Below are 12,014 nucleotides of genomic sequence, written 5' to 3'. Positions count from 1 at the left end.
GGGGAGGAAACCACATCTTCACTTCCTGATTTTCCATTGAACACATTTTGGGCCTAGCACACCACCATCGGAATAACATTCCAAAAACTCAGAAAGCCCAAGCTGAAAGAGCAAAATAACTGCCTGACCCAGGAGAAGGGGGTGAATTTTCATGAAGCCAAGCTTAAGAGTCACTCTGACACTCAAAAGAGTTGTGTCTGTAACACACCATTGAGAAAGAGCTTTTCAATTAAGTGAAAACTTGAGCCAATCTAAATGTTTGGAATGGTGTAGACAGCTCACCCCCTTCCCACCCCTCCCCTGCACTTGCATTACCCCTTTCCCCCATTATTTTCATATTATTTCATTTTCATATTGTTCAGCAAATAACGGGCTGAAATTTTGGCTCCATTGATCAGATGTCTAGCATTCTATAGCCAGAGCCAATGAATAGAAAACAACTCACTCAAGAACCATTCTAGCCAAGAAAGGGCAATAAATGGGCCATTTCACTATCATCCATAATGACTCCCAAATCCCACATTTCTACATATGATCTGGCAATTACGGCTATGGATTGAGGATTTCAAAGCAATTTCTGCCATTCCAGGTGCAAGCATAGTTGTTTAATTGGTGTTTGCAGCTTAGGAGGAGGGAGTTTATTGGACTCTTTCTCTATGGCCTCCCAAAATCCAGCTGCAAAATCTAAACTCCCTTGCAAAACAACTTCACACCTAAGCATAAAGATTCAGGGAAATATTTAGAGGAGCAAAAAGAGAGCTCACTATTGAATAGCAGCTTTCAGGGGAGGGAGGAAAGGCCAGCCACGATGTCCTTCAGCTCCATGTTTCTGGAGGACACGTTGGCCGTAGCACCAGACTGCCAGGTTGGCAGAAGCTCCTGGTGCGTGCTGCATCTTGCCTTCAGGGGGAGACCTGTGACACCTTTTCTTCTCTCATACCACGGCGTGGGAGGCATGTCAGAGAATCTACAGCCAACATAAAAGTCAATTTTTACAATCACTTCTGTGCCGAATGGCCCATTTTCCCCCTTGCACTTGGGGACTTCATTGTATTACGGAGAGGCAGCAAAACAAGCCCATTCTTTTCGGCAACCAGACACATCTTCAGGCAATCACTGTGAGAGAAGAGGGGCTTGCAGACCAGCTTGCAACTCCCCAGCAGCCACTATCACAGGTTCTTACAGGTCACCTTCAAGCAGAATGCTAGGGATAAATGCCTCTCATTTTAATCATGGAGTACAATTTTTAATACAAAGAAAATGCATTGATACAACATTACCACACTCCTAATAATGCATTTTTATTTCACAAAGCAACAGCTAGACTATGGCTAGGCCAACTCTAATTTCTTCAATCATAGTCTGTTGAGTCCCTCATCATATCTCGCTTGGATGACTGTAGCCCTTTCCCACCTGTCTTACTGTTTACCAGCCTCTTGTTATTCAGTTCACCCTTCACACCAATACCAGAGTGTTGTCTAAGAGACAGTGTGAACGTCTGAGCCCATTGCTCTAGTAGTTCCACGTTGCTATGGGAGGAAAGCCAAACATGGTTTAATGAAAGACACTACCCTCTGCTGATGTCTCATGATCCTGCCCTCTCTTCTCACCTACTCTACCCTCAACAACCTTATGACAGCTATTTTGAACTTCTATTTATGGAAGACTCCTTCTGTAGATTCCATCCTCAATTTATGCTTAGAGAGTTGATTGATACTTCTCTTCCAAAAGTCACCTCCTCTGTGAAGCCTTCCCTAATGACCCTTAGACCTAGAAGGTTAGCTTCTTCTTCCTTTGTGCTCCTGGAGCTCTCATTACCCATTTCTATCATGGAAGTCGTCATACAGGATTTGAAAGACTGAAATTCCACAGGGGAAAGAATGAGTTTTACTCCCTTTTCTATGCTCTGGCACATACGGAACTTTCTAAAAATGACCAGTGAAAGAATGAATGAGAGAGTGAGTGCATACTTGCTGCTTAAGAGGCCCTGGGCTTGTGTCTTCAGTTTTCTCAATGTCTACACTTACAAACTGTACTCTGCCCTCAGTCATGCTCTCACGGATGTGTGTCACTGACCCAAGCAGCTGGGCTGACAATCAGACTCGAGGTGCCTATTCCTGATGATAGGTGAATTCCAGTGCACACTCACCAGCCCCATGACTAAGCTATCCAGAATACAGCTCCATGAGGGTAGGGATTTGGGCCTACACTGGGGCCTGGTTTATAGTAAGCACTCACCAAGAGGGAGAACAGAGGGAAACCAGGTGAGGATCAGTGTCATCTCTGTGCTGGAGGAATCACACATGGGCTCAAGCTGAACTTCCCAACAATGCATGTGTTCAAATAGAGTATCACTCCACCTCTCAGAGGGTGGTAGCTCTGTTTCTTAGACTTTGAAAATTACCTGCTTCTCCAGAAATATTTACCTGGTGCAGGCAGCCTACCTGTTGGGGCCCCTCTCAAGATTTATCATCTGTGAAGATCCCTCTGTATCAAGTTGGTCCTTTCTTTTCTTAACCTCTCCCAGCATATATTTTGCCAATTAATTATAATCAGTTCTCTGTGGGTTTTAATCTTGTTTTCCCACCTCAGTAGGTATCAATTTGGATACATCATTTTTAGATCTCATAGTGAGCAGCCCCTATACCAAGCACAGCAGGGACTCAACCCCTTCTTGTTTGATTGAAATGTTGAGGATTCACCAGTCTGGAGGGATTAAATGAGTGTGCGTTAGCGTAACAGCTAGCACCACAATCCCTCTTAGAAAGGAACTAACTACATTGAGAAAATACATTATTGGGCCATTTGGGGGTGAAACGATAAAGCCTCCAGGACAAGGTCTGGAAAAAAAAAAGCAGAATTGGAAGACAAGGGCAGAACAGGAAATTAATTGCTCTACACAGAAAGTGAGAGGATTTCCTTTTATTCCTGAGAGGAGGCAGGGAGTGGAGAGGGAGAAACAGGTCCCACCCATGTGGCCAGAGTCTGGAGCCCAGATTGGCAGGGACGGATTTCTAAGTAGCAGGGTGTGTAAGATCAAGTCTATGGTTTCCCTCATTCTCCTCCTCAATGTTTTAGGTTTTCCTCCCACACAGAGGCCCTGTGCAAGGCATCTGTATGTGTGACTGTTCATTGATGGAAATCCATGAGAAAGTAAACTGCTATATTGAGATCATCAGAAGCCAGAGCTGGATTCACACACATGAGCTATCAACTGAGGGAATTAACCTGAAACAAGATCTCAGAGCCAGAAGTGAGGGGAAAGCCGTGAGTCTTCTCCTCTTCCTTCCCTCAATCCCCAGATCCTATGAGGATGGGGGTCTTACTACAAGTGGGGTGAGTTTCAAATGAGCTTTTAGTAGGATCTCAAAGGGCAGATATTGAAATTGACATGTGCATTACATATGGATTACAGGCTATCAAGACCCAGGGCTGCCATCAGTATGAATGAGTACACTGAGGCCTGGAGTGGGGAAGTGACTTGCCCAAGGTCATTCTGCTCTTTGGTGAAGGAAGTGGGTCCAGCACTCAGGCTTTTCCCAAACATTATTCCATCTTCTACTCTGTGCAGCACCTCTGTCCTTAAATTGACCATGGGGGCCTAGAAACAGCGTCTTTCCAAGACTGTGGCATTTGCTGGACTTATAATTGGAGAAATTTAGGTTACCGTCCATGCCACTAAGGGCTATTATTTATCTGAAGGCTGGGATTACATCTGTGCCGCCTGGCCATCCGGGAGAGCCATCTGTCATTTGGGGGAATCCTAAGGGGATCTGGCATGGGTGGATGAGGTCCTGGGAATGGGCTGAATTGGGGATGCTGTTAAGTAGCCTCCAGGCCTCAATTACCAAGAGCCTCTTCACCTTGTGCTGCCTTTACTTGTGTGTTTCAGGAGCCCGGAAGGGAGCTCCTCATGGCTGCTGGAATCTCACATTTGCAGTTATGCAATACAGAAGATTTGCTTCCACCAGTCTCAGGACCAGTACCTGGGAGAGGCATCCCAAGGGAAGGTCCTCTCTGGGAGGCTGCCTTCTTGGACCATCCCCTTTATTCCCAGGGAATCAGGGTGGCTTAGTGGAGTCTGTGAAATTCATTTACTTCTTCCTGTCCATCGGGTCTCTTTCCTGCAACTGACATTGCCCTGCAGGTATAGATAGGTATCATGAAGCTGAAATTGTGCTAAAACAAGGGGATTCTGCAGGTCAACGCAGCCACAGGCTTAACGGTTAGCTCCCAGCCACCAGGCTTGAGCAATGGCTGCCCCCAAAGAGCCAGGGAACCAGAGAGGTCACAGGCAGCCTGTCTCCTCAGGGGTCTGGGAAGGCTAGGAGAGAAACTGTCTGCCCGGGGTTGATTACAACAGAAACCAGAGCAAGCAGAGAGGAAGGGAGATGATAATGCTATGCAAATACAGCAGCCTGCTTTTGTCTCTTCTAACCACAAGCTCTAAACATTTGATAACAACATCAAAACCGAAAATTTCTTTATCCCTGCTATTGTGTGAAACGATGGCTTCAAGAAAGAGAGGTTAAGGAGATTTAGTCGAGGTTAGCCAGCAAATCAGTAAATCCTGGAAATGATTCAGTCTCTCTGCTCTTCTCCAACTACCACCCTTTACTGTTTTCTATTGCTGTTTAAATATGAAGCTGTGTGAGCAAACAGAAAATGCTGTAGGTCCCTTCTAGTGGGTATGCAAACACAGGCTAAAAGCCATTTCCATTTTTGACTGGATGAAAATAACTTTTAGGCATTTTCTGTCTTCTTTTTAAATGACTGCCACGATAAACCTTTGAAAGGGGGTCAGGGGGAGGGAGTGTTTCTGAACCAGAAAAGCTGCTCTGGGAATAATCAGTTTTCCATAGTGAGAAGCAGGTCTGGGATTGACTTGTGTACCTCTTAGCTGCTAATGACCTATTGCAACACAGGTTTGGATTTGGAAGCATGCAGGAAGTGTTTGCTGAGTTTTAGGAGTCTGAGAAGTTGAAAATGAACTTGTAAACCTATTCCAGATTGCCCTCTGATTTCAGGGGTAACTGATTCTAATAGTGATAAAGATCTTTATTCCAACATCCCCTACTTCATAAAGTCTTCCCTGGACACCCCCTCTCCCATTCCACAGCCTCTTCCTACCTTTTTTTCTCCTCTATCCTTAACATTTATCACTATTTAACATATTATATGTTACTTATTTATCACTGTCTAAAGTAGTGTATATTTACTTATTTATCTTGTTTCTTGTCTTTTCCCCAAGTAGAATCTAAGCTTCCTGATGGCAGTGATTTTTCTTGTTTTGCCCACTGTTTATCCCCAGGGTCTAGAACTGTGCCTGACACAGGGAGGTGCTTTAGGAAGACTTATCGAATAAATGAATGTAAGGAAGGTGATCAAAATGAAATCAAAATTCTTACAAGGTGTCTGCTCTATGCAAAGCACTAGTAGCTAATTTAAACAAGTGTAAACCATAATAATTCCCTTGTATTGGTCTGCTAGGGCTGCTGTAACAACATATCACAGACTGGGTGCTTAAAAAATAGAAATTTTCGTACAGTTCTGGAGTTAAAAGTCCAAGACCAAGGTGTTGGCAGGTTTTATTTCTTCTGAGGCCTCTCTCTTTGGCTTGCAGTTGGCCACCTTCTTACACATCTTCACATGGTCACCCCTTGGTCTATGAGCATGCACCCCTGGTATCCCTCTGTGTGTCCAAATTTCCTCTCTTATAATGACACGAGTCAGATTGGATTAGGGCCCATCCTAACAGCCACATTTTAATCACCTTGTTAAAAGCTATATCTCCAAATATTGTCACATTCTGTGGTATTGCAGGTTAGGGCTTCAACATATGAATTGGGGAGGGGGCTCATAACATCCCTCAAAAGGATTAAAGTGTGTTAGGAAAATAAGATATAATTCCTTAGATATTAAAAAAAAATTATCAGGGAGAAAGAACAAAGTAAATGTAAGAAACGTAAGATACATCTACAGGATAGACAATGAAGTGGTAGAAGGTAGCAGGTTTGTAGTAGCTCCTTCTCTTTATCAGGTATTGGGGAAATTACATATATTTCTGAGCCTTGTTCCTCATCTGGAAAATGGGAATAATGGAATTGATGAGGAGAGTAAATGGGATGATGTATGCCACATTCCCAACAGCTTGGCATGTAGATGGTGTTTAGTAAATGCTGCTTACCTTCTTTTTTTCTTTTCTCCAAAAATACTACATTCATTTTGGTGCCACGTATTAACAGGAGCACTGATAGCACTGTGAAGACTGCCCTTCCTAGGCAGTCCTTTTTGTTTAACCACAAGAGTGATATCATTTTTTTCTGATTATGAAATAATATACACTCATGTTAAAATTCAAACACTATAGAAGTGAAGTAGAAAGTGAAAGAAACCCTGTTGACTAATACCCTCCCCAGCAATAGATAACCACGGTTCACAGTTTAGTGTGTAGCCTTCAGCCTTTTTCTCTATTTTTATATAAACATCTAATTTGTTTTTCATATAAAAGTAAAGTGATCCATGATGGGTATTTTTCTATGCCAATATGTACCGATACAGCCCATTCGTTTTTACATTAGTATTTCATTATATTGAAGAAGGGGGACTGAACCTGATTTCTTTTCCGTGGAACTGCTCAGAGCCTTTAATATACACAGTGACTATCCAAGAGACTGATACACTAAGTGGCATGTGCCACTTATCAAATTATTGTGTCTCAGCTCTAAACCCACACTCTTTACTGGGTCTGCAGTGCTGGGATAGGACTCCGCTTTGATGACTGGCCTCCTGACATGCTCGGCCACTAGAGGGCTCTGGGGGAGACAGGGAGAATGGAGGAGGAACTTCCTGTTTGTTTCCTGCCTGTTTCACTCCTGTGTCACCCTAGCAGCACTTCTTTGAGTTGGCAGCAGCAAATACTTCTCCTAGCGGCAGCTGAATCCAGTCTGTTCTTTTTCCAACACTTGCAGAACCAGCCTCGTTGCATCCGGGATGCCAGCACTAGCCAGCTAGCTCCCCTCTTAGAGGTCTACATCACAGACCCAAGGGGACTCCTCCTTCGAGCTCAGAGTCTAGCACCTGACAAGCTGTACCACCTCCTCAGAGGTCTAAGTTTCAGCAACTTGGTGTCCCTCCTGCAAGCTTCTATGATTTAACAGAACCAGCCCTGTAATACCAGCTGGCATATTTAAAATACCAGTCCTAGGGGAGATCGCAGCTTCCTGCAGTTGCTACCTCTGTGGTAACTTAGTGTTCTTGCTCTGCCTTCTCTGTTAGTAGTTAACAATTTTATATCTTTATATCAACTTCTTTCTGTTCAAATAATTGGTAGGTTTCTGTCTCCTGACCGATTTCTGACTGGTACATGACACTTCTGGACCTTATTTGACTATGTCCCCGTCCTCAAGGGACAGCTCAGAGTCCAGCCTTCTGCCAAACACTCTTGGAGAGAGGAGGCTCTGAGCATTGCTATTAAGTTAAAAAAATATATGATCATTAACAAAGGCTCATAAAGACTCGGTGAACCTCCCTGTACAAATAAGGGAAGGTAGAAAAAAGGCTGTATATGCTACCGATTTTAATATGCAACCATCATTTTTCAGCAACTAGATATGCCATTAGTGAAAAGACTTTGAAGAATCACCAAGATGCATGTTGAAAGTTAACCCTAAGGGTTTTTGTTTGAGCCAAGACTCGCAGATCTTGAACATTTAACCTTCGTCTGAGTTCATTTTATCATTTCTTAAAGTCTTTTAGTCATTTTGGCTTAATCATTTATCATGTTCTTTTTCTCTTAGATTGGTGGATTGGGATATCTTTTCTTTAAAATATAGTATTCAACCCAATAAGCCATGAATATTCTCTCTCCACTTTACAAAGCTAATTAAATTCTCCTTCCTACAATAGTATTGATTCTTCCTGCCAACTTTTCCTTTAAAATATCCTTCACACTCATTGTTTCCTATTCATCTCAGCTGCCACCAATTCCATCTGCGTTCCTCCTCTCCAGCCTCACTCGCTACAAGAACCTCTCTATGATTCTCCTAATCTCCAACTGCTCCCTCTTCCAGTTTACCCTCCATGCCATCACCTGACTGATTTACTGAGTTCCATAATTCTTCTGGTCAAAACGCTTCAAAGGTTCCCAAACACCTGCATTTCTAACTTCTGAGCACGATGCTCAAGTTCTTCTCAAAATGACTGCAGCAATTTGATCTCCATCAACTCAAGTTCCTGAATCTAATGCTCCAATCAAACATGTTTACTCATTGTCTTTAAGTTGGATCTCTGCCGTCTTGCCTACAAGCATGTATTCATTTCATTATCCTATCGAGAAAGCCCTACCTGTTCTTACTCCCTTCCAAACATTATCAGGTCTGCAAGGCTGAATTCAACATCCTTCTCTTAGCAATTGTCCTTTCCAGTATGCTGGTCTCTTCCTTCCCTGAATCCCTATAATGTTTAGTGTTTTCACCTCTAAAGAAGTAACACTAGCTGCCATTTATTGAGCACCCACTCTACGACAGTACTCACCTGGGTACTTTATTCTCACTAATCCTCTTTACAACTCTTCATCCTATTTTGGATGAAGAAATTAAGACTCAGATTGGTTAAGAGTTTCCTAAGGTCATGTAGCTTATCAAGAGGGGGCGTCAAGAGTAGAGGCTTCTGGGTTTCCCTGGTGGCACAGTGGTTGAGAATCTGCCTGCCAAGGCAGGGGACATGGGTTCGAGCCCTGGTCTGGGAAGATCCCACATGCCGCGGAGCAACTAGGCCCGTGAGCCACAGCTACTGAGCCTGTGCGTCTGGAGCCTGTGCTCTGCAACAAGAGAGGCCGCGACAGTGAGAGGCCCACACACCGCGATTAAGAGTGGCCCCCGCTCGCCGCAACTAGAGAAAGTGCTCGCACAGAAACGAAGACCCAACACAGCCAAAAATAAAAATAAATTAATTAATTAATTTAAAAAAAAGAGTAGAGGCTTCTTCCTTCAACTCTACCATGCTGTTATCCATTGAACTTCCAGTCAGAAGACCTGGGTTTACCTCAGGTTCTGTCACTAACAGTCAAATCTTGCATGGATCACTTCACTTCCACTGACTTTTGTTTTCTCATCTCCAAGGCCCCTTCCATCACTAACATTCAGAGAGCCAGTTCACAGAGGGTCATGGATCCGATTAAGTTCTTCCAGATGAGAGAAAAGATCTCAGAAAATCCCGACTGGTGTTTTTATTGGGCTTTTAATTCCTGGGAAAGGGAAGATGGGGTGGGGTCAGGACACTGAGGTGACTACTCTTTGCAGGATGCTTGGAGGCATCTTGTCATGTTGAATTAAGCATTTATCTTTATTTAGAAACTCCAGAAATTTTACAGGAAAGGTTTGTTAGGAGAGAGTTTAAATTATCAATCTGCCATAGAATCACAGATGAACAAAAGCTATGGAGATTTCTTTTTTCCTCTACACGGCAAAGGGGTTTGCCTTTCATTTTGAGGCGCTATGGAAGAGCAGACACACGTCTCTTTTTTCAGATGGGAGACTGTGTTTGGAAAACGCCAAAGCAAGCTGGGCCGACCCCAAGGAGAGTGCTAGGTAGCTGGAGGTCTGCAGCTTTTGCTTGAACACATGTCCTGACCCTTGGCCTTGCAGGGTGCAACTACACAGCACTGACAGAGCACTGTGCACGTGGAAATAGGAAGCCAATATAAAGACAGGGCCATTTAAATCTCAAAACCACGATTAAGTTTAATTCCTCAATGTACTTACCTTGACTCTAGTTGTATAACAGGGAAGAATAAATCTTACTCCATAATAGACCTGTTCCTTTTACACTAACCTTTGTATTCTATTGCTTTTGCTTCAAGTTAAGAATGTTGTCAAGAGCCTGAAATATACAGGATAGCCCATTCTCAAGGCTCTGACCTTTAAGGGTATAACACTTTTCCATTCATATAGAGATTAAAACGTTGTAGAACAGAGAATAACATGTGTCTGGCTGAAGGTTTATGGGAACATCGTGACCTGACCTACATGGACAGCTGCAAGGACAAAGGATCCCGGCACCAAGAAGTTTGCAGCAGCCAACCAGGCCCCTCCCTCACCTTTTAAAAATGCTTTGCTGAAATCCTTCAGGGAGTTCAGGGTTTTGGGGGGCAGGAGCCATCCATTCTCCTTGCATGGCCCTGCAATAAACCTTTCTCTGCTCCATACTGCAACGTTTTGGTTTGTTTGGCCTCACTGTACATCAGGCACACGAACTTGTGTTCAGTAACAGTTGTGGAAAGAACATGGATTTAGGAGTTAAGCAGACTGAAATTACAACCTGGTCCTTGTTATTCACCTATCTGAGTTTCAGTTTTTTCTTCTGTAAAATAAGAGTCACACCACTTGCCTATTGCATTATTTTCTAGAACTCGAGGAAATGAGAAGGTAGGTAAGTACTCTCAGAGAAGGTACTCACCAAAGGTTACTTTCTCTCCCTGTCTGTACTTTAAATAGTTAATCAAATGCTAGCAACTAAACTATATGTATCTCTAAATTCAAATTGAGGTGGGAGGGTGGATGGCGTGTCTAAGAAAAAGGCCACAGGAACACTATCTATCCCACTTTATACATTTTCTCATTTGAATATCCCATTTGTCAATCTTGCAAGGAAGAAAAAAAAAATCACTCATTGTTTGGGAGATTTCATGCTTTCCCCTCCATCCTGCTTCTTGAGATCAATCCTAAAAGAGTCAGCGCGGCACTTCTCAGCACTGCTACCGCCAATCCCAGGAAGCCGGTTCTTCTAGCACGCTTTTAAGTGCTCGCATGACTAATAAAGTGTGACATGGCTGAGATTTCCTAGGCTTCTCTTCGGGAGCATACGTTCTAGCTGACAAAATATGACTAAATTTAGCTGCCTTTAGACAACAAGCGTCTTCCAAACAAAGAGGGCATCAAAGGCAAAAATGAGCCATAACGTGTCTCTGTCCTAACACGGATTTGCCCAGCCTCTCACTGGCGGCCTGGCCCTCAGCACAGAGACACACACACTCACGAGCAGTGTCTGAGCTGTGCTGATGGTGACAAATACCAGGTAAGGTGACAGATAACTAGGTAAGGTGTTCCTCCTGCAGCCTCTGACCCCAGAGTTTTTACAGAGGTGGGAAATGGGTGTGTTGCGCAGCAGACAGAACAGGGACGGTGATCACAGTATCCGAAGCTCTGGTAGCGCCATCTGTGTGCTGATCTGTGCTCTAACCACTGCCCTCTGCAGCCTCCAATCGTAACATATCAGGCCTGGAAGAGAGCCCAGAGGTCATCTCACTTAACACCCCTGTTCTGTGCTTGGGACCACCAAGGCCCAAAGAGGGGAAGCAACTTGCCCAGGGTCCCACAGCTAATGGGTGGCTGACCTTAGGCAAGAAGGCCAAGCTCTTAACTCTCGGTCAAGCTCTTAAAACCGCTCCAAAGGAAAGAAAATGTGGGAAATCTGCCAGGACATATGGGAGGCACTTTGTGGAGAAGAATCGTATGTTGCTGAAGCATCCTAAGAGCTAAAACTGTCTCCCTTCCAGCTCAAAGTTTGTGTAGTTGGATCCAAAACATTGTGAACGCATTTGGCATGGATCACAAAGAAGACATTGACTTTGCTGTGGCAGGTAATGGCACTGAGGGTGACAGGGGACACTCTCGGCATTCAGACAGAGACCCAACAGCAGTCAATCAAACGTAGGCTCAGACTCACAAGCTCAAAGAAAGAGAGCCACAGTCCCCTGAGGTGTCAACTACCAAGCATGGAAAGGACATGGAATAGAGCCTTCCAGCTGATGGCTAGAATTTCAGATCCAGGCACATCCTCTGCATGCCAGGCATTACTTGTTGGCCCTTGCATCATTCCCAGCCCCTTTTATGCTTTCCCCGTGCCTCAGGGAATGATAGCTGGGAGCTGCATTTCCTAGGTTCCTAGGTCAGCAGGGTTCCTGCTATGGTTTAGGTTCTGTCTATGAGATGCATTTAAATGAGTGTTGGCAG

The sequence above is a fragment of the Balaenoptera musculus genome, chromosome 2, assembly GCF_009873245.2.
Source record: "Balaenoptera musculus isolate JJ_BM4_2016_0621 chromosome 2, mBalMus1.pri.v3, whole genome shotgun sequence".
NCBI classification, from domain to species: Eukaryota; Metazoa; Chordata; class Mammalia; order Artiodactyla; family Balaenopteridae; genus Balaenoptera; species Balaenoptera musculus.
This window is presented reverse-complemented; position numbering follows the sequence as displayed.